This window comes from Triturus cristatus, chromosome 8, assembly GCF_964204655.1.
Source record: "Triturus cristatus chromosome 8, aTriCri1.1, whole genome shotgun sequence".
Lineage (NCBI taxonomy): Eukaryota > Metazoa > Chordata > Amphibia > Caudata > Salamandridae > Triturus > Triturus cristatus.
In genome coordinates, this window is record NC_140591.1 from 380,150,951 (window position 1) to 380,174,897 (window position 23,947).

At 45.8% G+C, this 23,947-nt stretch overlaps 1 protein-coding gene across 9 annotated transcripts in view; it reads left to right on the forward strand.

The window, feature by feature from the left end:
* LOC146802160 (uncharacterized) overlaps nucleotides 1-23,947 on the forward strand; it is a 535,895-nt gene that overhangs the window by 109,155 nt on the left and 402,793 nt on the right. The window lies entirely within an intron of this gene.

A 23,947-nucleotide genomic window follows, 5' to 3' on the forward strand; every position in this document is an offset into this window, starting at 1 on the left:
CGGAACAGGGTTGTTACACTCTATTCTCTGCCGAAAAGTCAAGTTTTAAGATTTTTCCTGAAATTCAGCAGTGTTTTGGCTTGGCGTAGTTCTTGGGGGATCTGATTCCAGAGGCGAGCTGCCGCCGTACTGAAGGCCCTGCCTCCCGTCTTGGTGTGTTTAACTCTGGTGACCACTGCCAGACTTTGGCTGGTGGATCGAAGAAGTCTCTTTGGCTCGTACCATGAGAATCTGTCACACACAGGTAATGGACCAGTATTGTGAAGGGCTCTATACACCATAACCAATGATTTAAACTCGATCCTTTTATTGACCGGGAGCCAATGAAGGTCCCGTAGTGCCAGTGTTGCTGAGGAGTCGCGTTGTCTCCCCAGGGCCAGTTTGGCTGCAGCAGACTGTATTCTTTGCAATCCTTGTACCGTATACAGGGGGGCACCCAGGTACAATGAATTACAATAGTCCAGCCTGCTTAGGATCACGCTCTGGACCACCAGAGATCTGGACTCTTTAGGGAGAAGCGGGAGAATTTGACGCAGAGCTCTTAATAAAGCAATACAGGATCCTATGGTCTTATTCGCCTGGGATTGCAGCTGGAGGTCTTCGTCCATCATAACCCCCAGATTATGGACTGTTTTTACTGCCGATATCGGGGCGTCTTCCGGTAAAAGCCGGAACTCACCCAGGAGATGTTTAGGCAGTCTAGCTGCACAGCACTGCTGTAGCTCAGTTTTCCCGGCATTCAGCTGCAATGAGTTGGCTCTCAGCCAGTCTGAGACTTTCCTCATGCATGCCTGGAAAGAATTCATGGGTACTGCGTGCTCTCCTTCCATGGAGAACATTAGCTGGATGTCGTCTGCATAATTAACCACCTCAATCCCGTAAGATTTTATTAGAGGGATCAGGGGTCTCAGGTAGGCATTAAAGAGTATAGGGCTAATAGCTGAGCCCTGAGGTACTCCATGGGCTCAGCTCAGATGATTATGTACATTAGTACTATGAGTGCCTCTTACAGGTGTTCAAACAGTATAGTGGATTTGAGAGTATTGGGAATAAGGACATGACTCATTTTGTGTATCGGTTTGTGTCAGGGTTAAGAAAAGAAATATCTGAAATGATGAAGCAGCATAATTTGTGCTGGCAAGCGAAACCCATAGATGAGATCTTAAAATATGCAAAATACTGTGGAGATGAAATTGACAATAGATGGAAAAATTTAGAGGAGAAAGTGATGTGGGCTCAAGTTAAATTAGCAGAACAGCAAGAACTCCAGCTACAAAATCAGGCAAAAAATACAGGAAGGGAGCAAAGTCAGGGTGAAAATAATGGGAGTAAACCAAATGGGCGGTTGAGTAGAGAAGAGGCAAAGAAAAGGTTCCCTTGTCATGGGTGCAGAAAAGTGGGCATTGGAAGAACAAGTGTAAAAATATACAGAATAATAATGGCCCAAATCAAAATTTAAATCCACACACGCAGAATGAGGTGATAATGAGTCAGTTGCAGCAGGTTGTAAACCTACAGAGTCAATTGCCACCTGCCCCTTTGCCAAATTTTGTGAGTCAATCCAAGTACAGTGCGGACACAGGATTTCAAGAAGGAAGTGGTAAGAAAAATTATGTAACAGCAGTTTATTTTGCAGGATATTTATTTCGAAAACCAAGATCAATGACGGTGCCTGAGAGGGGAGAAAAAGGAGTCCATACTTGGCTCATCATTACCGATAGATCAGTCAGGTCCATATATTGATGGTAAGGTAGAAGGGAATGACATTACCTTTTTATTGGACACTGGTGCTACCTGTTCTACTGTGAGAACAGCAGACATCCCAAACCTACCCCTCTCGGGAGAAGCGATCCAAGTAGTAGGCATTTGTAATAAACATATTAGGACCCCAATTACAAAACCAATAGAGGTGTGCATTGAACATTTTAAAGAGAGGCATAAGTTTGTAGTGTGTGGTTCTAGTCCTGTGAGTTTATTAGAGCGAGACTTGTTGTGCAAGATGAATTGCACCATATTTTGCACACCGGACAGTGTTGCCATACAAACTCCGGATGAAGATGGAATATACAAAATCATGTTAGCTAAACAAGGAACAGAAGTAGACGAATTATATTACGTAATGACCAAATATGACTTACCAGATGAAGTCAAAACAACAGTGAATCCTGAAGTGTGGGATTTTACAGGAAAAGAAGTAGGGTTGATGACAGATGTAGACCCTGTTAAAGTGACTGTGAAAGAAGGTGCAGTCTATCCAAATACTCTACAATACAAGATGAGTCCTGAAGTAAAGGCTGGTGTTGCAGCAGAAATTGGTCGAATGGTCGAGCAAGGCATTCTAAAAGAAATCATGAGTAGTCCCTGTAATTCACTTATAAATGGCATTAAGAAACTGAAAATATAGGGTAGTACAAGATTTACGAAAGATAAACAAGATTGTTGTGCCATGTTGCCCTATAGTACCCAATCCTGTAGTGATTTTGTACCAAATACCATGGAATGCAGGATGGTTACCGTAATTTATTTATGCTATGCCTTTTTCTCCCTCCCATTGCATCCTAATAGTCAGTTTTTATTTTCCTTCAAATTTGAGGATCGTATTTATGTTTGGAATCGTGTTCCTCAAGGGAAAACAGAAAGTCCTTCGATTTTTACCCAGATTTAGAAAAAATGTCTTGAGTCATTAGTACTACCCCGAGAGTCAGTCCTGGTACAGTATATTGATGACCTACTGGTCGCATCCAAACAAGGATTGACTGTGTAACTGATTCCGTTGCCCTATTGAACCATCCAGCCAAAGGTGGACATAAAGTGTCCCCTGAAAAAAGCTGCAATTTTTCAGAAACTATTAAAATACTTGGGTCACCAAATAGAATGAGGACTAAGGAGAGTGACCACTGAGAGAATAAAAATAATAAAACAAATGAAACTGCCACAAACCCAAAAGGAAATAAGAATGTTCCTTGGTATCGTAGGATATTGCAGGCAATGGATTGTAGGGTTTTCTCTACTGGCAAAACCCTTGATACAATTGGCAAAGAAACAAGCAAAAAACCCAATAGAGTGGGATGATCAGTGCATGCAATTTTTTGTGAAATTACGAAAATTGTTTGTGTGAAGAACCTGCTCTAGGTATGCCAGATTATTCGAAATAATTCACATTATTCTGTTGTGAGAGAGATAATTGTGCCCTCTCAGTCTTAACACAGAGACATGGTCTAATGTGACGTCCTGTGGCATATTTTTCTGCTACTCTAGGTCCTGTAGCATTCGCATTGCCGGGATGCCTAAAAGCTGTGGCTGCAACGTGCATGAGTCTGGAACAAAGCGAGTCTATTGTGATGGGACACCCTGTAAAGGTGTACGTCCCCCATGCTGTTGAAATTCTTTTAACAAGAACTCAAACTCAGTATCTCACTCCAAGTAGATTGACGAAATATGAGAGGATTATATTAGGAGCAGAGAATGTGACCATAATTAGATGTACTCTTCTTAACCCAGCTACCTTGTTACCAGATCCATACAATGAAGAAGTGAAAGATGAATCTGAACACGAATGTCTTGATGTAACAGAACTCAGTACTAAACCTCGTCCAGATATACAGGATGAGCCTTTGAAAAATGCTGAACATGAGCTTTTTGTAGATAGCTCATGTATGCGTCATGAGGAAGGAGGTTTGAGTGCTGCTTATGCTGTGTGTACATTGGTTGGAATAGTCAAAGCATCCTATTTACCAGGTGTCAAGTCTGCACAAGTAGCCAAATTCATAGCTTTAATTAAAGCTTGCAAAAATGGGAAAAATTGGAGAGTAACCGTTTACACTGACAGTCAGTATGGTTACGTGGTTGTGCACAGGGTTGTGCACGACTTTGGCCAGCTTTGGATGAAGCGAGACTTCCTGACTTCTTCAGGGTCTCCCATTAAAAATGGAAATTTTGTTAAAGAATTGCTTAAAGCAACACAATTAACAAAAGAAGTGGCAGTGGTAAAATGTGTCGCACATCAGTCAGGAAATGACCGTGTGACGGCAGGAAATCGTTATGCTGACCAGGTTGCCCAAGACTGCGCAAAATATCGAATGGCAGTAAACAGAGAAGTTGAAAATTGTGGAATCATCTGCCAACTTATGCTATTGTCAGGATTACAAACATGGAGAGAAGTAAGAGAACTGCAAGATGAAGCAGAGAGAAAAGAAAGAGAAGAGTGGGAGAAAATTGGTTGTCAGATAAGGGCAGAAGATGGTGTATGAGTTTACTTAGATGACAGACCTGTATTGCCAGACTGTATGCTTGCACCCATGGCTAGGATGTATCATAGAGACACCCACATAGGCAGAGATGCAATAATTAGACTCTTCAGATGAGATTGGTTTAATCCAAGGTTCAGGAACATTGCAGAGAGTCTTTTCTAAAGATGCTTGACATGCCAACAAATTAATCCAGGCAAGAAAACAATAGTCGGTATGGGGAAAATCGGTGAGGCTGAAAGTTCCTTCATAAGACTTCAAATAGATTTCATTCAGTTGCCTGTTTGTCGAGGATTGTTGAAATATGTACTTGTCATCTATTGATTATTTTCAAAGTGGATGGAGGCATACCACACCAGAAGAAATGACAACTTGACAGTGGCCAAACTCCTATTTAGAGAGCTTATACCTCGTTTCGGTTTTCCGAATTGAATCAGACTGAGGGTCTCATTTTAATAATGAAATAATTTGATTAATTTGTGAAGCATTTAAAATTGAACAAAAGCTGCATTGCGCATATCGTCCAGAGACATCTGGAGTGGTAGAACAATTGAATGGCACAATTAAGTCAAGGCTGGGAAAGGTGTGTGCATCCACTCCACTCCACTCCACTGGCCTGATGCTTTACCTCTTGTTCTGATGGGACGTAGAAGTATTCCAGACAAGAATACCAGATTGAGTCCCCAAGAAATAATTATGGTAAGAGCAATGAGGCAGGCATGTATACCAGGATACAAGCTGTTGAATATAACTGATGATTTGGTACTGAAGTATTGCAAAGAGTTGGCTGACCAAGTGTGTTCTATATCTCACCAGGTTGGGGAAGACACAGTCCCCAGGCAGCCGAACCAAGTGCATGATCTGAATCCCGGTGACTGGGTTGTAGTGAAGAATCACACTCTAGAATCGTGCCTAGCTACTAACTATTGTTATCAAGCCTGCTGACAAAGGGGAAGCAATTGTTATGCAAAATGTTGAGTACTACAAAGCGGAAATCTACTCACAATTAAGAGATGGGATCAGCTACACATACATCAGCGTGGACCTTACCAAGGAAATCAAGATGACTATTAAAAACATCACTGAAAAAGGCAAAGAAGCGGGAGAATGAGTTTCTAAACGTGAACCATCTTCGTACACCTACCATATAAACTTTACCAAAAGTACATAAGGATCCACTGAAGTCACCGGGACGACCAATCATTTCCGGCTGTGGATCACTCCTTCAGCCGGTCTGGAAATACGTGGATTTCTTCCTCAAACCACTTGCAGAGACAACCAAAACATACTTGTGAGATACCATGCAAGTCATCACCTGGTCAGCAACATGGCGTTTAGCGTGAACAAACAACTATTGGTCACCATGGACATCGTCTCACTCTACACCAGCATCCCCCAAACACCAGCTTTGGAGTTCATAACAAGAGCTCTTGAGAAAAGATCACAACCCACTAACGTCCCCACTGAATTTATAGTGGAACTACTGGAAGTGGCAATGACTAAAAACTTTTTTGTCTTTCAAAATTACTTTTTTATACAGAGCAAAGGTGTGGCGATGGGGGCAGCCTTCGTCCCAGACCTAGCGATACTATTCATGGACAACTTTGAGGAAACCAATATATCATCGGATCACCCATTCAAGAACAACATCACTGAATGGAGAAGATATATAGATGACGTTCTCCTCATTTGGACGGGAGAAGTGAATGAACTCACAAGCGTCTTCATCTGGTTGAACTCCTGGTCTGATGACATCAAGTTCACCATGCAATATGACAGACACACTATTGACTTCCTGGACAGTAGCATAAAAACTAAAGATAACCACCTCTACACCAGCCTTTACAGGAAACCGGCGGAATGGAATATGCTATTGAGATACATGAGCCACCACACCAGAGGACTTCGAGATAACCTCCCATTTGGGCAGTTTCTCCGGATCCCGAGAAACTGTTCACTCAAAGAAGATTTTTTTAAGGAATCAGGTGACTTGATCACCCGCCTCTTGGAAAGAGGATACCCTAGGACACTGGTAAAAAGAGCTAGGAAGAGAGCCTGGTACAACGACAGAGATACCCTACTGACACCCAAGCAACGCAATACAGGCCTAGACAAAATGATATGTGTTACTACCTATTGTACCAGGAGCAATGACATCAAAAGGATAATTAATGGACACTGGGGACTGATCGCAGATACTATAGAAATACAGGAACCACCCATGCATGCTTTTAAAAAAGTTAAAAATATCAAGGACCAAGTTGTCCGTTCATTACTTGACATGCCATCTAACCCGACCATTCAAACAATGTGGAATTTACCTGAACTACTGGGTCACTACAAGTGCACAAAATGTAAGGCATGCCCAATGTGCATAGAAACCAAAACGTTTGAATTCAAAAATCATACCATCATCCTGAAAGCACATACCAATTGCAATACCTCGAACGTGATCTACGCCATTCTGTGCCCCTGCAACCAACTGTATGTGGGTCAAACACGACAAAAGATAAAGACACAAATCCTACAGCATTGTAGTAGGATCAGGTGCAAGAGGGCGGGAGCACCACTTGTGGATCATTTTTCTAACCATATGCACACTCCGGAATCTATCAAATGGCTAGTGCTGGAGAAGGTGTCTCTTGGTCAACGAGGAGGTGACCTATGCCCTATCCTTAACATTAGAGAATGCAAATGGGTGCACCTACTGGACACAGTGATGAATGGTCTTAACGAGCAAGATGCTTCCTATGCCCAAATTGCTGGTCTACATGCAGAATAAAGTTATCACACTGACCCTTGTTCCAACACAAAAGACTAGCACAGATAGGATCTACACTATTTCTTAGATATCAATCTAGCATATCACATATATGTCATTTTACACATAATGGCCTTTATCCTTTATCAGCAGATGGGATACATTCAAATATGTTGTTACTTCAACCCCCCCCCCCCTTCTCTCTCTGAAGGTTAGTATTTTTCCAAATAAACATCATCCCATTTCAAGGTACACATAGTGTGAAATAATGCGTAATTGCACCTCTTTGTCTCCCTATTCATTCACTGCAAAACTTAATGTTGAACATGAAACGTATTGTTTATAATGCAAAATGCGTATTGTTTATAATGGGATAGCTATGTATGCTCACTGTGCACAGAATATGCTTTCAACCAATGAACATGAATTTACCAATGTTTTTGTGAAAAATACGTTTGTTGAACAGACAATGCGTTAATATATGTTGCCCGGCATTTGTGCACATTGGATATAATCTGTTCTGTGTAGAGGTCACTATAACATGCACTACGGATATCTCACTGTTGGGTGGGAATTTAGATTCCACACTGCCTAAGACCTCCACACATTCGACATCAGTAACTTTGCCGGTTACTATTTAATGCCTTTCTCGTTATATACATGCATAAATAGTTTTTTGCATACTGCCAGGGACCCCTCCACTTTTTTCGATGACGGGCCCTCGCCTGGCCAGCTAATGACTTTAATCTCCTTGACAACGAGCTTCATCGCTCCTGTACGGAAGCACGCCCCTTTCCTCCCAATTGGCTGGACGCAGGGCGGGTCCCCAGGAACCATCGAGCGACTGCACGCATGCTGTGGTTCCTACCTACATTTAGCGTGAGCACACCGAGCCGGCTCACTGTTCGAGCTGACAGGCCGCGTTCAGGAGGTAAGCACTTAGACAAGACTTGCTCACTGCACGTTTTCCTTCCTTTCGAAATCCAACCCTGTGCACCACTATTTTAATGTATAAGTTGCCACCAGTATGAGCCCGCATATGTACTTTTGCCCAACACGGGTCTATCCGCCCAGATTTTTGCCGTAATTTAATAGCACACTGATTTTTAGAGCACTTGCAATACTTACCATGCCCTCATTTAATATCATCCCAGATGCTATCTACAACGGGAACTCCTCCACGGGTTTGTTCCCAGCCACACTTGCGAACGCGGTTTTATTTGTTCGCCCGCGTCCATTGTCCCATTCAATATGAGACTGTTGAATTCCACCCCGTTTTTTCCTTTGAACATTTATTGATACAACTTGGCAGATTAATGAAGGGCCATCTCTTTTCATTTCCCTTCAACTTACTAGCCAGCGCGAACTTGGCACCATACCAATACGAGATGCAAGTACCCCTGACTACTGGTTTTTCTCCTTTTTCCCGCGTTTCTCACAGACCCTGTCTTGATTCACTCCGTTTTCGCATCGGGAGATTGACTACCCCGTATGCAAGGAAAGCTGCAGAAGTGAGTGCACTACCCTTCTGTTTCTCATATATGTGCTGGAATAACTCCGCCCAGACATGAATTTTATTAAACAACATGTCTCCCTTTAGTTTTTTAGGAGCCTTTTGAGAGCCCAGTAAGGATTGTACGTTGCCCGTCCTTCCTTATACAAGTAGGTGGTAATGTATTCACCTACCAGACTTTTCACCACTGATACCTACTTTACCATTGCACTGAACCAATATTAATTATTCATAGGTGCTCACCTGTAGAACTGTCCTGACGAAGTCCCCGACGTGAGGACACCACTCACCCTCTATCCTGCTGGGGTCGAAACGTAGACCGTTTCGCTTAAACATCTACAAACTCATAGATTGGAAGAATCTAATTGAAAACGTATCTATGAGCAATGTATATATGGGAACAAACTGACCTGTATTAGGCTGGAAAGGTCATCTTGTACATAATTGTAACTGTGTCTTTGTCACTACACCTTTACCCTGTCCCTCACCTACCAATTCACTACCATTGCCCCATCCTTCATTCTTCTCACGCTGAGAGCACTGCAAATACTTTATGCACTACCAATGTTTTTGGAACTAATGCATTGCAACCCATTAATGCTTTGAGTGGCAATCGCATTTAATGCTGTTGTTACTTATGGAAATTACATTTCTGGTTTATGAATTTGTTTCAAATCTCGAGTGGTGAATTGTTTTCTGTCTTTCCCAAAAATCTTGTAAAAGAAAAAACTACCTCGACCATTTTCCTCCACGTACTGTAGCACCAAGGTGAGACAAACCACATCAGGTTATATTGGTTACAACAACAGCAGTAAAGTGTGCAGGTTTGCCTAATTGGATTCATTCAAGCCATACTAAAAGAGTATCAGCACCTGATGAGGAAGAACCTCAACTGACTCAAGCAGTTGAGGGGGCTGAAGGTTGCACAGCTGAAGTATCCCAATTAATAGATCCTGAAGTAGCTGATCAAGAACAACCGAGCACCAGTCAGGATGATTGGATCCCAATAGTAGATATACCAGTAGTGATTGTAAGACCCAGAAGCCAACCTAGATTAGCTAGTCAGGAAAAGAGTGAGGACCAGATAGGTACAGAAGAACGCGCTCGGGAAATAGAAAACACGATTGTTAGGGAACCTGAGCAGGGCCAGATAAGGAAAGCACAATCTCCTCAGACAGATGAAATTGTCACAGCCCCAGAGTCTGAGGAGGGACAGTTAGGTTTTAGAGAACACGTTCAAGCAGAAGAAAATCAAGAAACAGAAAGACCTGAGCAGGACCAGATAAGAAAAGTCAAACAAGTTCAGGTAAGAGAAGAATAAAAAACAATCGAAACTGAACCTGAACAGGGTCAGACTAGGGAAGAAGAACGCATCCAGGCAAGTGACATTAAATTAATAAGCCCTGGACAAGGTCAGGTAGAGAGAGATTCGGAAGACAAAAATAATCAAGTTGTGCCACAACCTAATGAAAATAAAAGAACACTTGAAGAAAGTGAAAGTGCAGTGCAAACTAAAAGAATCAGAAAAGGTGATAATTGGCCTGGTGTTATCAAAAGACTGAAATACCACTTTAAAGCCATAACGGAAGAACCAGAGCAAGTAGACAAAGTATCTAGTCAATCTGGACCATCAACTGAAACGCCAAAACGAAGAAGCCCAAGATTGAAAATAATAATTAATACATTCAAAGGTCCTGAATGGACGTACGTTATTCTTGAAGATTTCAAGAATTTGAAAATAATTGGAGAAGATGATGAAAGCTTGAATGCAAAAAAAAATTGATAAAGAAGTGAGACCAACTTGAAAATAATTTTTCCGCTTCATATTCTGTCACAAAGTTGAAATACTAAATTGAAGAAGAGAAATCTTCTTATCCCATTTGGAAAATGGCTGACAATAGACCTGTTGAAAAACCGAATTGTTTAAAGAAATGTTGTTGAATATGTATATGTAGCGTATTTTTAGTAATTATAATATGGTTATTACTAACAGTGGCCATTCCCTATTTGATGGTTACAAATGTACAGAACAGCAATAATACACGAAAAGGTAGCTACCATCAAAGAAAATAGGGTAGAATTAGAAGCACTAGATGAGTTAGATTTACATCACACTGTGAAAAAGAATGATACAGACTTAAATGTTTTTACAAACCTATTAGTACAATATGTAGAGACCATGGAGGTTAGTGATTGTTACATGTGTATGAAATTACCCGCATCTGTCGCAGAAGGAGTAACATAGCATTTACCATTGACGTATGGTATTTCATGTAGTGTTCTGGCAAGCTTATTTTATAGAACAGGTAAATTGCAATATTATTATTATTCTAATGTAGATTTGTTTTTTTACGAAGTTCCTATGCGAAAGAGCATGAACCCTGTCCTTAGTACGAGAGACTAGCAATTTATGGGTGAATATTTCCTAACAATGAAAGCAATAGATATAGCTGAAGCACATAAGCACAATTTAACCTGTAAATTATATGAAGAAGAGAAAATGTTTTTGAATTTAGTTGAGACAAGGAGCCCTCAGATACCTAAATGGGCTGAGGAAGAAGAGCATTATGCAAATGGAAGGACTCATGCTGCTATGTCCTCGGACTTTGAAAAGAAAGGGAAAAGTTGTCTCCATAGGTTAAAGACTGAATAAAAGAATGTGTTTATTGGTCCCAGTGAATGTGAACTTATTTTCTTAGTAATTGGAGGGGTGAAGACTAAAAGGAGCGACAGATACAGTATTTCCTGGAATCTAATATATGTGTGGCAATAAAGCCTATTGTAGGCTGCCAGACCATTGGTATGGCAGTTGCTATTTTGGAATAGTATTCCCTAAAGTATGTAATGTTAAAAGGATCACTGGAAGCAATGAAGGCAATAATGGACTAACAGGTGTAAAAATAGCTTGTTTTTCTGAAATAGTAGGTGACATTTTTGGTGGATTGATACCTTCAGTGGGAGTTCTTCTAAATTCACTGGAAATTTGTCAGTTGTCTACAGTAGTTGATCGATTATCTACTAACACTGCTGGAGAATTCTTAATGATTAGCACCAAATTACTTGCGGTCAGATCTATGGTTATGCAAAATCGACTTTATTTGACATATTATTGGCAAAAGAGGGCAGAGTCTGTAAATTATTGAAAACGCAACATTGTTGCATGTATATTCCTGATAAAAGTGTAGAAATTGGAGGATATATTAAAAATATTACGAAATTAAAGGAAGAGATAAAACCACTGGAAGTTGAAAGTGTATGGAAGAAATTGACAAATAGTATTTCTAACATAGGTAGTTGGTTTTCCAATATAGGCAAAGGTATTCTAGGTCAAATAATACTGCCCATAATGGGAATAACACTATTAGTATTAGCAATAATATTTCTGCACAAATGCTGCAAAGGGAGAAAGAGATATGAAGTGAATGAAAGGAGCAAGAAAAGAAAATTCAAAGAAATACAGCTGGAAGAATTAAAAGGAGTCTTTTACGAAAGAAAAATGAAAGAGCTGAAGAAAAAATGGAGATGTGCTAAAGTTGGCATCTGATTCAGTAGAAATTAGTGATGGCATTAAATGCCATCAGAGAGGGGATTGATGGAGCAAGGTTTCGTATAAAAAAAGACTTTCTTGTATGCAATCCTCTCAAATAACATGTAATCATGTAAACAATCTGTTTTGTAAATACTAATATTGCATTATACACGACATATCGTATCTAGGGGAAGCTTTTATATGTGTATTACTAACAAGTAAACTGAGTGTCTTAAGATGGCCGCCAAAACGTGGGAAACTTCACAGCGCATGCGTCTACTGCATCTACGTAGAATGACGTCTTCTATGCTTGGGGGGGGGAAACTTTGCAGCTGCGCAATAGCTCTTAAAATGGCCACTTGAAACTCACATGTTAATGCACATGCTACTGCTTAAACTAAACCATGCAAGTTCTACTAATTGCTAATGCAAAAGATTTATATAAGTAAATGGGGATAGAGTAGAGATAAGTGGTATACAGTGAAATCATTTATTTCTGTATTCTAACGTGTCTTTTTCTGACTTTATTATTAGTTCATATTTGGGCCTCGGAGGGTGACTGAAATCCCTACCGCATTTGACTCACGTGAAGGAGCACAGAAACCATGATGGCACAGTTGAAACACAGCCAAGGCCACACTGGACAGCGACGCCTGAGAACTCAACCTATTGACCCGGACAAAAAGGAAGAGACTTTAACTAATGTTTCAAAATGTATTGATCGTAACGTGAAATGCGGTTGGAAACAAAACTTTGGGAAAGTAAACTAAGGGGAGGTAACTTAGAACAATGGTCTTAAGAAAAATATTACTTTAAATATGGTGTGATGAACTCACCTTCTTGCCCTGTCCAATCAGAATAGGGGAAAACACAGTATTGAAACATTGGGGGGTGGTATACGAACACAGACTAGTATAATTAAGGTAAGATAGTTAGTTAGATGTTACTGACCAGTCTCAATCTGACCCGACACATATGCTGCCACAGACGCTGTCTCAGACCTTACAGATGCCAGAGACTCTGCTCGAGAGACCGAAATACTGATCGATAAACCAATCATCTAGAAGGGGAATTGCTTAAGAAAGTGCGAGGAGAGTAGTGCCAGAGAGGCGTACGACACTGGCGTTGCACTTAGAAGAGGTCACCTTCCTAGTTCTGAACCTGTCCTGATCCTTTTTCTTCCACCTGTCTTGGTGGACTCTATCTGGTCCAGCTTCAAGAAGTTGGGTTCACCTATCCCCTTAGGTAAATATAATTCTGTGAAACCTGTCCTTGTACCTGCTCTCTCTTCCCTCCTTTTACAGGTAATGTCCTCACAATATTTTATTGAGACTTATTATTGATCTCAACTTGATTTCTTCCCTGAATGAAACTGTATGTTAGCATTGTATTTGATCTTTGACTCACAAAATTATTGATTAAATAAAGATTATAAAACTTCTGGAGTTTATGGTTATTTCAAAGGTAAAGTTAATGTCATTTCTACTTTAAACTAACTCAGCAACCTGATTCATTGAGCAAAGGAAATTTATTGACAAGGAAATCAAGTTGGTAAGATTTGGTAAAGGTGAATATCAAATTACAGGTAAATCACACAATTGATGACAGCGTTTTTTTTTACTAGCTTACTTGTATGAATGTTATGGGCCCAGGTGAGTATATGGTATGTGTGAGTAACCCAAGCTGGTAACCCGCTCCATCACAAGCAGTGGAGCCATTATGTGGGAAACCTGTAGGATTCCATCCAGATCTCCCCCAGTGTTGCGGCAGAAGTGGGTAGGTGGCTTAACAAGGCGATCCTGACTTGAGGGATGGCCTACACCCTAGGACGGGAGCTCATCTTGGGGCTTTGAAGATCGGAGGCCTTTAGTTTGTAAAGGAGCAGGTACTTTACATCAACCTGCGTGAACTGCAGGCTATTTGGCTGGCACGCAAAGACTTCTTCCCCTCCTTTTTAGGTGGGCCCATCCAGATCTTGACAGACAACACAACTACAATGCGGTATGTGAACAAGCAAGGGGGTAGGGTCTTACCTCCTTTGCCTGGAAGCAATGAGACTGTGGTCTTCGGCACATCGCTAATGGATATGGCTCACAGCCAATCACCTAAAGGGGTGTCTGACTGTTAGAGCTAACAGCCTAAGATGGAATTAGCTTGCCAGCCATAAGTGGCGTCTTCCACCGGAGTCATTCTTCCAACCTTTTACTTTCTCCCTTATCCCATTAAAGAGGAAGAACGGTTCTATTGTATGGATTCTAGGCAGGTGATCAACTACTACCTAGACCGGAGAAAGAAAAACCATCTGGATGACAAAAACAGTAAGGCGGTTCAGAAAAGTACTCTCTCAAGATGGATCCTCCTCTGAATTAAGAACTACTATGCCACTCGAGGGTATTTGTGCCCATTCCACCAGAGCCAAGTCTACCAGTTCTGCACTTGTGCGAGGCATGCAATTGTCGACGTCCGTGTGGCGACAATGTTGGTCTCCTTACACACCTTTGCAAAAGGCTAATGTCCAGATTCAGAGATGCGAAGAGATGGTCAATGTGCAAGGTCCGTCTTAAAGGATTTCCTAGTTTAATCATCCATCAACCCTCCTCCTGGGTAGGGTATTGCTTTATAGACGGATACTGTATCTACCTGTAGATTTTTCATCCAACCTACCCGCCTCCCTGTTTGGTGCATGATTTATAGAGAAATTTAATAAGATCCCATCTGCATTTATTTTGGTACTGCATTCTTTTACCAATGTCAGTCTGTCCTCTTGTCCAGAAGGAAATGGAAAAAATGTTGGCTAACTGATATTGGTGTGCCTGGACAAGCTCTTTTTGGCCTCTGTGGTGTCTCCTGACGTCACTTCCAGTGCCGACCGAGTCCAGTGCCCTCTACAGGCGACATTGTTGTTTTGAATTATGGCTCCACTGTGAAGCCTGGGGTTGTTCTTCAGGCGAGGAACCTGAGGGAAGATAGAGTATCCACCAGAAAAAGCGTTACCCTGCAGGTAAGTAACTTTTTCTTAAAAGCAAACATATTTTTATAATTTCCCTTCCTCCTTGAAAGCCTCCAAGGATGGCGACAACACAAACACACACTGGTGGGACTAAAGTATATTTTTATTGCGAACTCACATCAAATGTATTTCGGCTATTGCTAGCTTTGTTCACTGACCGCAAGACACCTGTTTTTTTCACATATTTAAAATAAAAAACAACCGTGTGACTATAAACAAAGTAAACAGACTGTGGCAAGTTCATTCACTTTGGCAAACACAATAAAATTACATTTGGGCATTTGAGATTCCCGGCAGTACAGCCATTCTGAACACAATCTATCATTGTCTTCTCTTCGTTAGCTTTTCACTGCAGTTGCGCCTCACCTCCCGCATTCATGAGCCAGCAACAGTAGGAGCAGGAGGAGTCCGGCTGCTCGGCTTCAGGCACCCATTCAATGCCCTGTCGCCTCATCAAAGAAATTGCTTCAGCCAAGGTGGATCTAAGTACTGCCCAGCTGCTCAGCCAATTACTGAATGTTTTTTTCAAAGTAATTCATCTTGCTGTTAATTAATTAATACTACCTGCGTGGAGCCCCTGACTCCGGTTTTGGAGCACTATACCTTAGAACTACCTAGCTTACCACAGGTTGTTTCCACAAACACAACTAGCTCACTCTTGTCCTGAAGATAAACCTCAATAATTGGGTTCGAAACGCCGTCAACAACCCCAAAACATGAACTCCTCATTTTTTTTTTTTTTTTAAACTTATTTTTATTGCCATTTTCATATTTCATACATTGTACATCATTCATATTCTTCAGGTGAGCGTATCCGATCATACATCCCGTAATGGTGTTTAACAACTGTACTGATTGATGATTCGTCACCAGGAAGCATAAATAATGCATACAGTTATCCTGACGTTTAGATCCTGCAATCTCGGGTTCCATATATGGCAAAGGAACTGGGGTTTAACATAGGCATAAACTAGGGAATGGATATGGAGGAATATGTCCAATTACACTGGCGAGGGAATGTAGCGTCGTGATGGTGAGGCACCGCTGATACTTATGTTTGCCTATCCTAGTCGGTGCGACCGAGAAGTGCAATAGTGTGCCTGAAGCTAAGGCTTGTCAAGAGCTCGCGTGGTTGGGTGTCTACGGAATCAGGGGGGTAGGGCCTGTAACTGTGTGCCCTGGATTAGTTGTGTAGATGCGTCGTCTGGTGGGTCCGCCCCTGGGGAGAGTTGCCCAAACTGGTACAATAACATGGCCCATTCCATTGAGATAGGATGCTTGCGGGTCCCTTTCACCTCCTCCTCCCGTAGTGTCTCCTCCGCCGCCGCCCATTTGCGCGTAGCTCCCACCCACGCCGACAACGGGGGGCCGGTGGGGGAACGCCAATGCATGGCTATGCTGCGTTTGGCCAAGAGCACCGCTAAGGAGAGGAAGCGCGTCCGCACCTTGTGTTGCTTACTTACGCGAAAGATGCCTATGGCGCTGGCCTCCCAAGTGTTCATGCAAGTTAGCCCAGTGAGGGTACCCAAAGCAGTGTGAATGTGGTGCCAGAAGATTTGAATGACGGAGCAGCTCCAAAACATATGTCGAAAGTCTGCATCTTGCTCATGACATCTGGGGCATAGGAACTGAGTGTCGGGGTAGAATCGTTGGAGGCGTGCAGGTGTTAGATAGGCCCTGTGTAGGATGTAATATTGGATGTTTTTAAAACGTGCGTTTCTGGAGACCTTCTTAGGGTATCTCAAGGCTCTCTCCCACTCCCCCTCATGGAGCACCCGCCCGATCTCCGCCTCCCAGGTGGCCCGGAGGGTCTCCAATGGTTTATTAGTCAATTCCCGTATGGCTTTATAAAGCCATGTAGTTAGATGGCGACCTGCTCCCATGTGTAGGATCGTGTGGAGCACTGGGTGTGTGTGTGGTTCCCCTTTACTGAGGTCCTGAAGCGGTCTGAAGCTGCGCAGGAGCTGACGGTGAAGCAGGAATTGTCCTGGGGGAAGCTCGTACTCCTCCACTAAGCTAAGGAACGGTCTTAGGTGCCCGTCCTCGAAAAGGGACGCCGCCTCCGTTAAGCCACACCTCGTCCATGTGCAAAGCGCGCTATTTGTGTAGTAGTGCTCCCGGTTGGGCCATCCTACCAGGGTGAGTAGAGGGGAGTACAACGGGGTCCCCGGGGACATGCGGTGTATCCGCAACATGCACTTACGTGCGACCAACACCTGCAAAGGGTATGTGGGCTTTGGGCGTGTGCCAGGGAGAAGCAAGCGACGGATCTCCGGAACCGATACCTGTCCTGCGACGGCATGCGTTTCCACATTATACCTGTCTGCTGTCCAATGAGACAGCCATTGCAGTTGTGCTGCCAAGAAGTAGGCCTCGAATGATGGGGCTCCCAAGCCACCCTGCGTGGTGGGCAGTTGTAGTTTTTTCAGGGCTATTCTGTGCCTGGCGGACCCCCAAATGAGCGTGCTAAGAAGGGAGTCTAGGTCCCGGAAGAAAGTTCTGGGCGGGACCACGGGTAGATTGGTGAAGAAATACAGCAATCTCGGGACCATGATCATTTTGGCCAACGCCACTCTCCCAATTGGGGCCAATGGAAGGCTTTTCCAAAATCCGATCGTAGCTCTAATACTCGCCAGTGCCCTGCAATTGTTACCCCCGAACATATCTGCGGAGGAGTGGTAGAGACGAATACCAAGGTATCGGGGGGCCTCCATGCACCAGGGCACTCGCTGAGCACCTATGTGAACCCCCTGCGGAGGGAGTTCCGGATGCAGTGGATAAATTGTGGATTTATCCCAATTCACCCGTAATCCCGAGGCCGCAGTAAATTCCTTCAAAGTTTCCCAGAGGGGCGTCAGGTCGTCCGTAATGTCCCGCACATAGATCAGCAGGTCATCCGCGTATAAGGAATTGCTATGCACCGTGCCTGCTATCGGGATGCCCCAGCTCTCCCCTTCCCGCCGGAGTCGTATGGCCAGAGGCTCCACTGCCAGGGCAAAAAGCAGAGGGGACAACGGGCATCCCTGTCGCGTGCCCCTCCGAACCGCAAACTCCGTCGATATGTATCGGCCTAGGCGCACCCGCGAAGTCAATCCAGTGTACAGTAAGCGCGTATAGGCTAGGAGGGTGGGCCCAATGCCTACTCGCTGCAGCACCGAGAACAGAAACTGCCATGTGAGGGAATCGAAGGCCTTCTCGAGATCTAAGATGAGACAGGCCGCTCGAGGGTATACCCCCCGTACCTGATCCTGAATGTGGAAGACTCGGCGTATATTCTGGGACGTACATCTGCCGGGTATAAATCCGCACTGGTCCGGGTGAACCAGAGAGCGTATAATTTGGACATATCTATCCGCCAATGTCTTCCCGAGGAGTTTGCAATCTGCTGATAATAGCGATATTGGACGGTAGGAGGCCATTCGCTGTGGGTCCCTATGTGGTTTCAGGAATGTCACGATCACGGATTCTCGCATGGATTTCGGCAGTTCTCCGTTCTTCAGCGCCGCCGCAAACACCTCCACTAACCGAGGGATTAGGTGCACCGAAAAAGTCGTGTAATATTCTAGGGGGAACCCATCCAGCCCCGGTGCTTTATTTCGGGCCAGGGCACGCAGGGCCCGTGTCACCTCCGCTGAGGTTATTACGGCGTCTAAGGTCTCCTTCTCTGTCCTCGTGATTGTTGGGAGAGATAAAGGAGCGAGAAAGCGATCCACCACCTCTTGCGGAGTAGAGGTGGGGTCGCTATATGTCTCAGCATAGTAGTCGCGGAAGGCCCCCAGAATCTCCGCTTGGGAGCGCACTAACACCCCCCCAGGGTCCAGTATCTCGGTGATGGGTTTGACTTCCGTGTCTTGCCTGGCCAACCACGCCAGTAGAGTGCCTGTCTTGTCCCTCTCTCTATGCATCCGTGTAGCATATGAGCGAAAGTTGTACCTGCGCAGATCCGCGGAGGCCGTTTGGTAGGCCGTTTTTGCTTCGGCTATACGCCGCGTCTCCTCTTCGGACGCAGCGTCCCGTTTGGTGAGGGTCGCCAGGCGGTGTTCCGCTGTAGTGAGGGCCTGTTCTAGTACGCGCTTAACACCCGTTATTTGTTTCAAGCACTCTCCCCGGGCCACCACCTTAAACGCATCCCATTCCACTAACCTAGATGATGCTGTCCCCGAATTGCGCGTGAAATAGTCTTGGATGCTACCTCCCTGATCGTGACAAAAGATCTGGTCCGATAGACAGTCCCGCGGTAAACGCCACGTGGGGACCGGTGGGTGTGGGGGCCGCCAGTGTAACTGGAGAATGTGAGCATCATGATCAGATATGATCCTGCCCAGGTAGTCTGTGTGAGTGATCTTGGGTAATATAGTCGCCGTACATAAGAAGCAGTCAAGTCGGACGCGCAAGTTATGTGGGATGGAATGAAAGGAATACAAGCGGTCCAGGGGGTGGCGCATCCGCCAGGCATCGGTGAGCGACCAGTGCGAAATCCAAGCCCGGAATCTATCCGTTTGCTTATGCGCCGGGGAATGCAGTGGAGGCGGGTGCGACCGGTCAAGGTTCAAGTCAAGTGAACAATTATAGTCTCCTCCCAGGACCCAGGGTATAGAGGCAAATGGGGCAAGGACCCCTGTAAGGTGGTCCCAAAACTTGTCTTGGTCAACATTAGGGGCGTAAATGCTACCGAGAAGTACTACCTGCCCGTCTAGCAGACCCTCCAGTAGCGCATATCTACCCTCTTTGTCGACTACTCTCCGCAGCTCCTGGAAGGGAGTTCCCGGTCGCACCCAGACCAGCGCCCCGCGTGCATACGCAGAATAGGTTGTGGCTCACATGAGACCCCTCCATTTCGATTGTAGTTTCCCGACCTCCTTTGCAATGAGATGTGTCTCTTGTAAAAAGACTATCGGGGTGCTGTGACGCTTCGCGTAGGAATACACCGCATAGCGTTTGCGTGGAGTGTGAAGCCCCCTAACATTCAGGGTGAGGATGGTAACATCCGTGTGTGGCGTATGATGTGTCATGTTCTGTGTCTGCTCGCAAAGCGCAGGGATTACGCCTATGGAGGTGCGCATATCTCGGTCGCTCCAGTTGGCTATGGGTGTCTGTGTCCCCCGACGCCGCATAAGCATAAGTGGGAGATGGCTGGATCTGTGTCACTCCAAGTGGGGGGTGGGAAAAGTGTTCAACTGGGGTATACAACGGAACAAATGGGGTCGGGGAACTTCCCCAATGCCTGGGACCCATCATCAAGGACGATGCGTCCAAACCTGTTTACCCAATTAAGGGGGATGCAACAATATAAGAAGGAGGCGGCGGTGCATGCGTATCGGGCCAGGAACGAATCGGGCCTTTAGTAGGAAAAATGGACGTTGCACCTGCTATAGTAGGCTACGAGGGTGGGGCCGGCGTTCAATAGGTGTGGAAGAAAGTACATTTTGGCTCAATGGTGGTTCCAAGAGACCCTTCTTATTTCGCTCGGGAGCCAGATTGTTCATCTAGAATGAGGTCCGCCGTCTGCGGAGTGACCACGGGGGGCGTCATGGAGTCCTCCCCCGTCCTTGTCCCATCACTGTCATTCTCCTCCTCCGAGGTAAAGATATGCGGTGGCCGGTCAATGTCATCCGGTAGAGGGGATGCCTGCAGGTCGATCACCGCTTGCAATGCCTCCCTCCGTTCTTTCACAATTTGCTCGAGGTCAGGAGAGTCTTGGGTGCGTGTACGAGCTCTGCCACTCACGCCCCCACGTGGGCGCCGTTGCGATCGTTTTCCGGATCGTGGAGGCTTAGGATGCGGGTCTCTTGTGATCTCCGCCCTAGATTGTCGTGTGCAGTGCTGATCCGCCCAATCCTGAGCCTCCGTGGCGTTCGTGAAAAACACAGTAGAGTCGGCGTAGACCACCCTGAGGCGGGCCGGGAAAAGCAAGGAGTATTGAATATTGTTCTCGCGCAGCCGTCTTTTTACATTCAGGAAGGAGGCCCGTTGTTGTTGAACTGCCCGTGCATAGTCGGGGAACACCATAACACGCTGGTTGTCGACCCGCAGGGTGCCCGCCACTCGTGCCGCGCGTAGCACCGCATCTCTGTCTCGGAAGTGGAGGAACTTTGCGAGCAGCGGCCTCGGGGGCGCCCCTGGGGGTGGTCTGCGGGCCGGGACCCTGTGGGCTCGTTCCATAGAGAAGAATGCGGAGCGATCCTTATCCGGAGTGAAGGATTTTACCCAAGTCTCTAAGTATTGCAGGGGGTCCGCGCCTTCGATTCCTTCAGGTAGCCCTATTACGCGAATGTTGCAGCATCTTGAGCGCCCTTCTAAATCGTCCGCCCACTCCTCCATGATGGTTAGGCGATGTAGCACCTCCTGGAGCGTCTGCTGGTGCTTATCGAGCGTTGGCTGTATGTCGTCCATCTTCTTCTCTCCGTCCTTCACTCTATCCACCAGCTTCCGATGGTCGTCACGGATAAGGCTGATGTCCGTCGCTAGCGTTCCGAGCCGCTCCTCCATTGAGACTCTGGAGTGTTCTATGGCGGCCAGAACCTGGTCCAGTTTGACTGACACCGAGGAGTCAGGCGGCGGCTCCACCGCGCCCACCCACGACGGGGCCCTGGGCATCTTCTCTGGGGCCGTCTCGGGAACCGACGTCTGTTGGGTCCCCCGGGGCTTCCCCATGGTTGCGGTCGGGGTACGTCTGCTGGGGGACACGGGCTCCCTCTCTTCCAGAGGAGGCAGGGGGGTCCGTCTCGACGCCGGTCTCGTTCTCAGCAATGCCGTGTGTCCCCACCTGGGTTCCTCGTACTCCGCCACGGGCCTCCTCAGCTCCACGTGATCCTCCGCGCCCGTCTGTTGGGGGATGTGGGCCCCCTCTCTTCCCGAAGAGGCAGGGGAGTTCGCCCCCACCAATAATTTGCGTCCCTACCGGGGTCCCTCGTGTTCCGCCACAGGTCTCCTCCGCTCCACGATATCCTCCGTTATCCTGCCCCCGTCTGTGCGCCACTAGGAGGTCGCCGTCCGTCGATCCCGGGGACCGTTATTCAAAGTATGCGGGAGGCGCCGTCGCGCCTCGCGCCTTCTCTCGAAGTGGGCCCCCACAGGCTACTCCACCGCTCGGTATTCTCCGATAGATTCCCAGGATGGCCTTTCTCATTATTCTGGGTGTCTTCCAGGGGTATGCCTCCCTGCAGAATGGGGCGTCTCGGGATTGATCTGGGAGGAATGGGGGCCGCTCTCCCCCAATATCGGTGTCCCCTGCTCTCGGTTACGGGCTCCAGGCCTTAATGTGGCGATGTCCCGGCGGGCGCCATCTTAGGGTCAGGCGTCCCGGCCCTGCCTCCAGACCCACCGGGGCGCCCAACGTAGCTCCGCACTCACCGCGGCAGTTGTAGCCTCCAGGCTCCCCCAGGGAATGCGTCGGCTCTTGACTGAAGTGCCTCGTCCTCTCAGTCGCGGGGCTGATTGCTGCGTGGAACGTGCACTGCAGGCATCATGGCCGCCCTCTCTCTGCCCACTCTCTCGACCTGCCTCCGGAGCTCCACCAGACCTCAGCAGTGTTCAGGTACCGGTCTAGGCCCAGTGGGGGTTCACTCGGCAGTGTCGTCGGCCGCACTCCCGTTCCAGCTGTCCTCCGGGCACTCGATCGCGGACCTCAGGGACAGCCCGCCGCCATCTTGTGATCCCCGGTCCCGGTCTGGAGCCGTATGTCGCCGCCACTCCGTTCCTCCCCTTTATCGCTTCACCTCCTCGGAGCAGCAGACACCCGGGTCACTCCGACACCCAGAGATGCGTTTTCCTGGGGGTGCAACGTCTGGAAGTGGTTGCTTATTCGGCCCGATCGCAGAGCCCTAGCCAGATGCAGCCGCCATGGTAGCCGGCTTGGCTACGCCCCCCCAAAACATGAACTCCTCATAACCTGCATAAATCATTTATGGAGTTCAAATATATTGTTGTCAATGCGATGTTGTTTTAAAAATTCACTATCACTGTTTCACACCACGATTTCTTTTACTTATTATGTGAGCACCCTACATTGAAATCTTTGCAAAAAATATCTGTCATCTTTTGACCTACATGACCCGTAACAGACTCTGTTTCTTGCTCCCTATTGAATTAATTTCATTTTTAGAAAACAGTGCCCCTCTCTGGGTCACCTCTCTTGCTTTTGCCCCTTTTAGGCCACACTTGAACCATTGTTCTTTAAATATCCCTTATCACCCCAGGTTCACATATCGGGGTACCCTTGTTTCCCAAAACCTCACCTGCGCCTCACTCTTAAGCATTCCCCATATGGGATGCTCTCTATCAAATTGCTGGGATGAACACTTGTTGCGTGTAGCAAGTTGTTCCTAACATTGTTCGGTTTCCTAAACAGTTTTGTTTTTAGCCGATCTCCTACCACATACACGTACGATCAAGAAAGCTCATCTCAGTTTTGCTTAGATTACTAGTGAAATGTAAATTGAGGTCATTGACCTCAATTCTCCCCAGAAATTATCTTGCACTTACCTCTGTGCCCTTTCAAACAATAAACAGGTCTTCAATTAATCGACTCCAGTGGATGATGTGTTCCTCCCATTCCACATAATATTCTGCATGGAGGCCCTGATCTCTCCACAGTTAAATTCCAGAGTAAACTTTGGACCATGAGCCTTCCATAACTTGCCTAGCCACTAGACAATTACACATAGCATCATTAAGTCGTCAATAGGCCTCAGCCGGATATGCCTCATTGCCCCAGAGCACTATATTGCCCCCTTTGACGGACTTCATCACAATACCATTGGTTTTTAATTGCAATTTATTCATTACATCATGATAATCTTTCTCTTGTTGACCATGGGTAGATCTCCTTTTACTGTTGCTCCAAAGGGTCTTTAATTCATTGAACACTAGATCACTGAAGATGTTG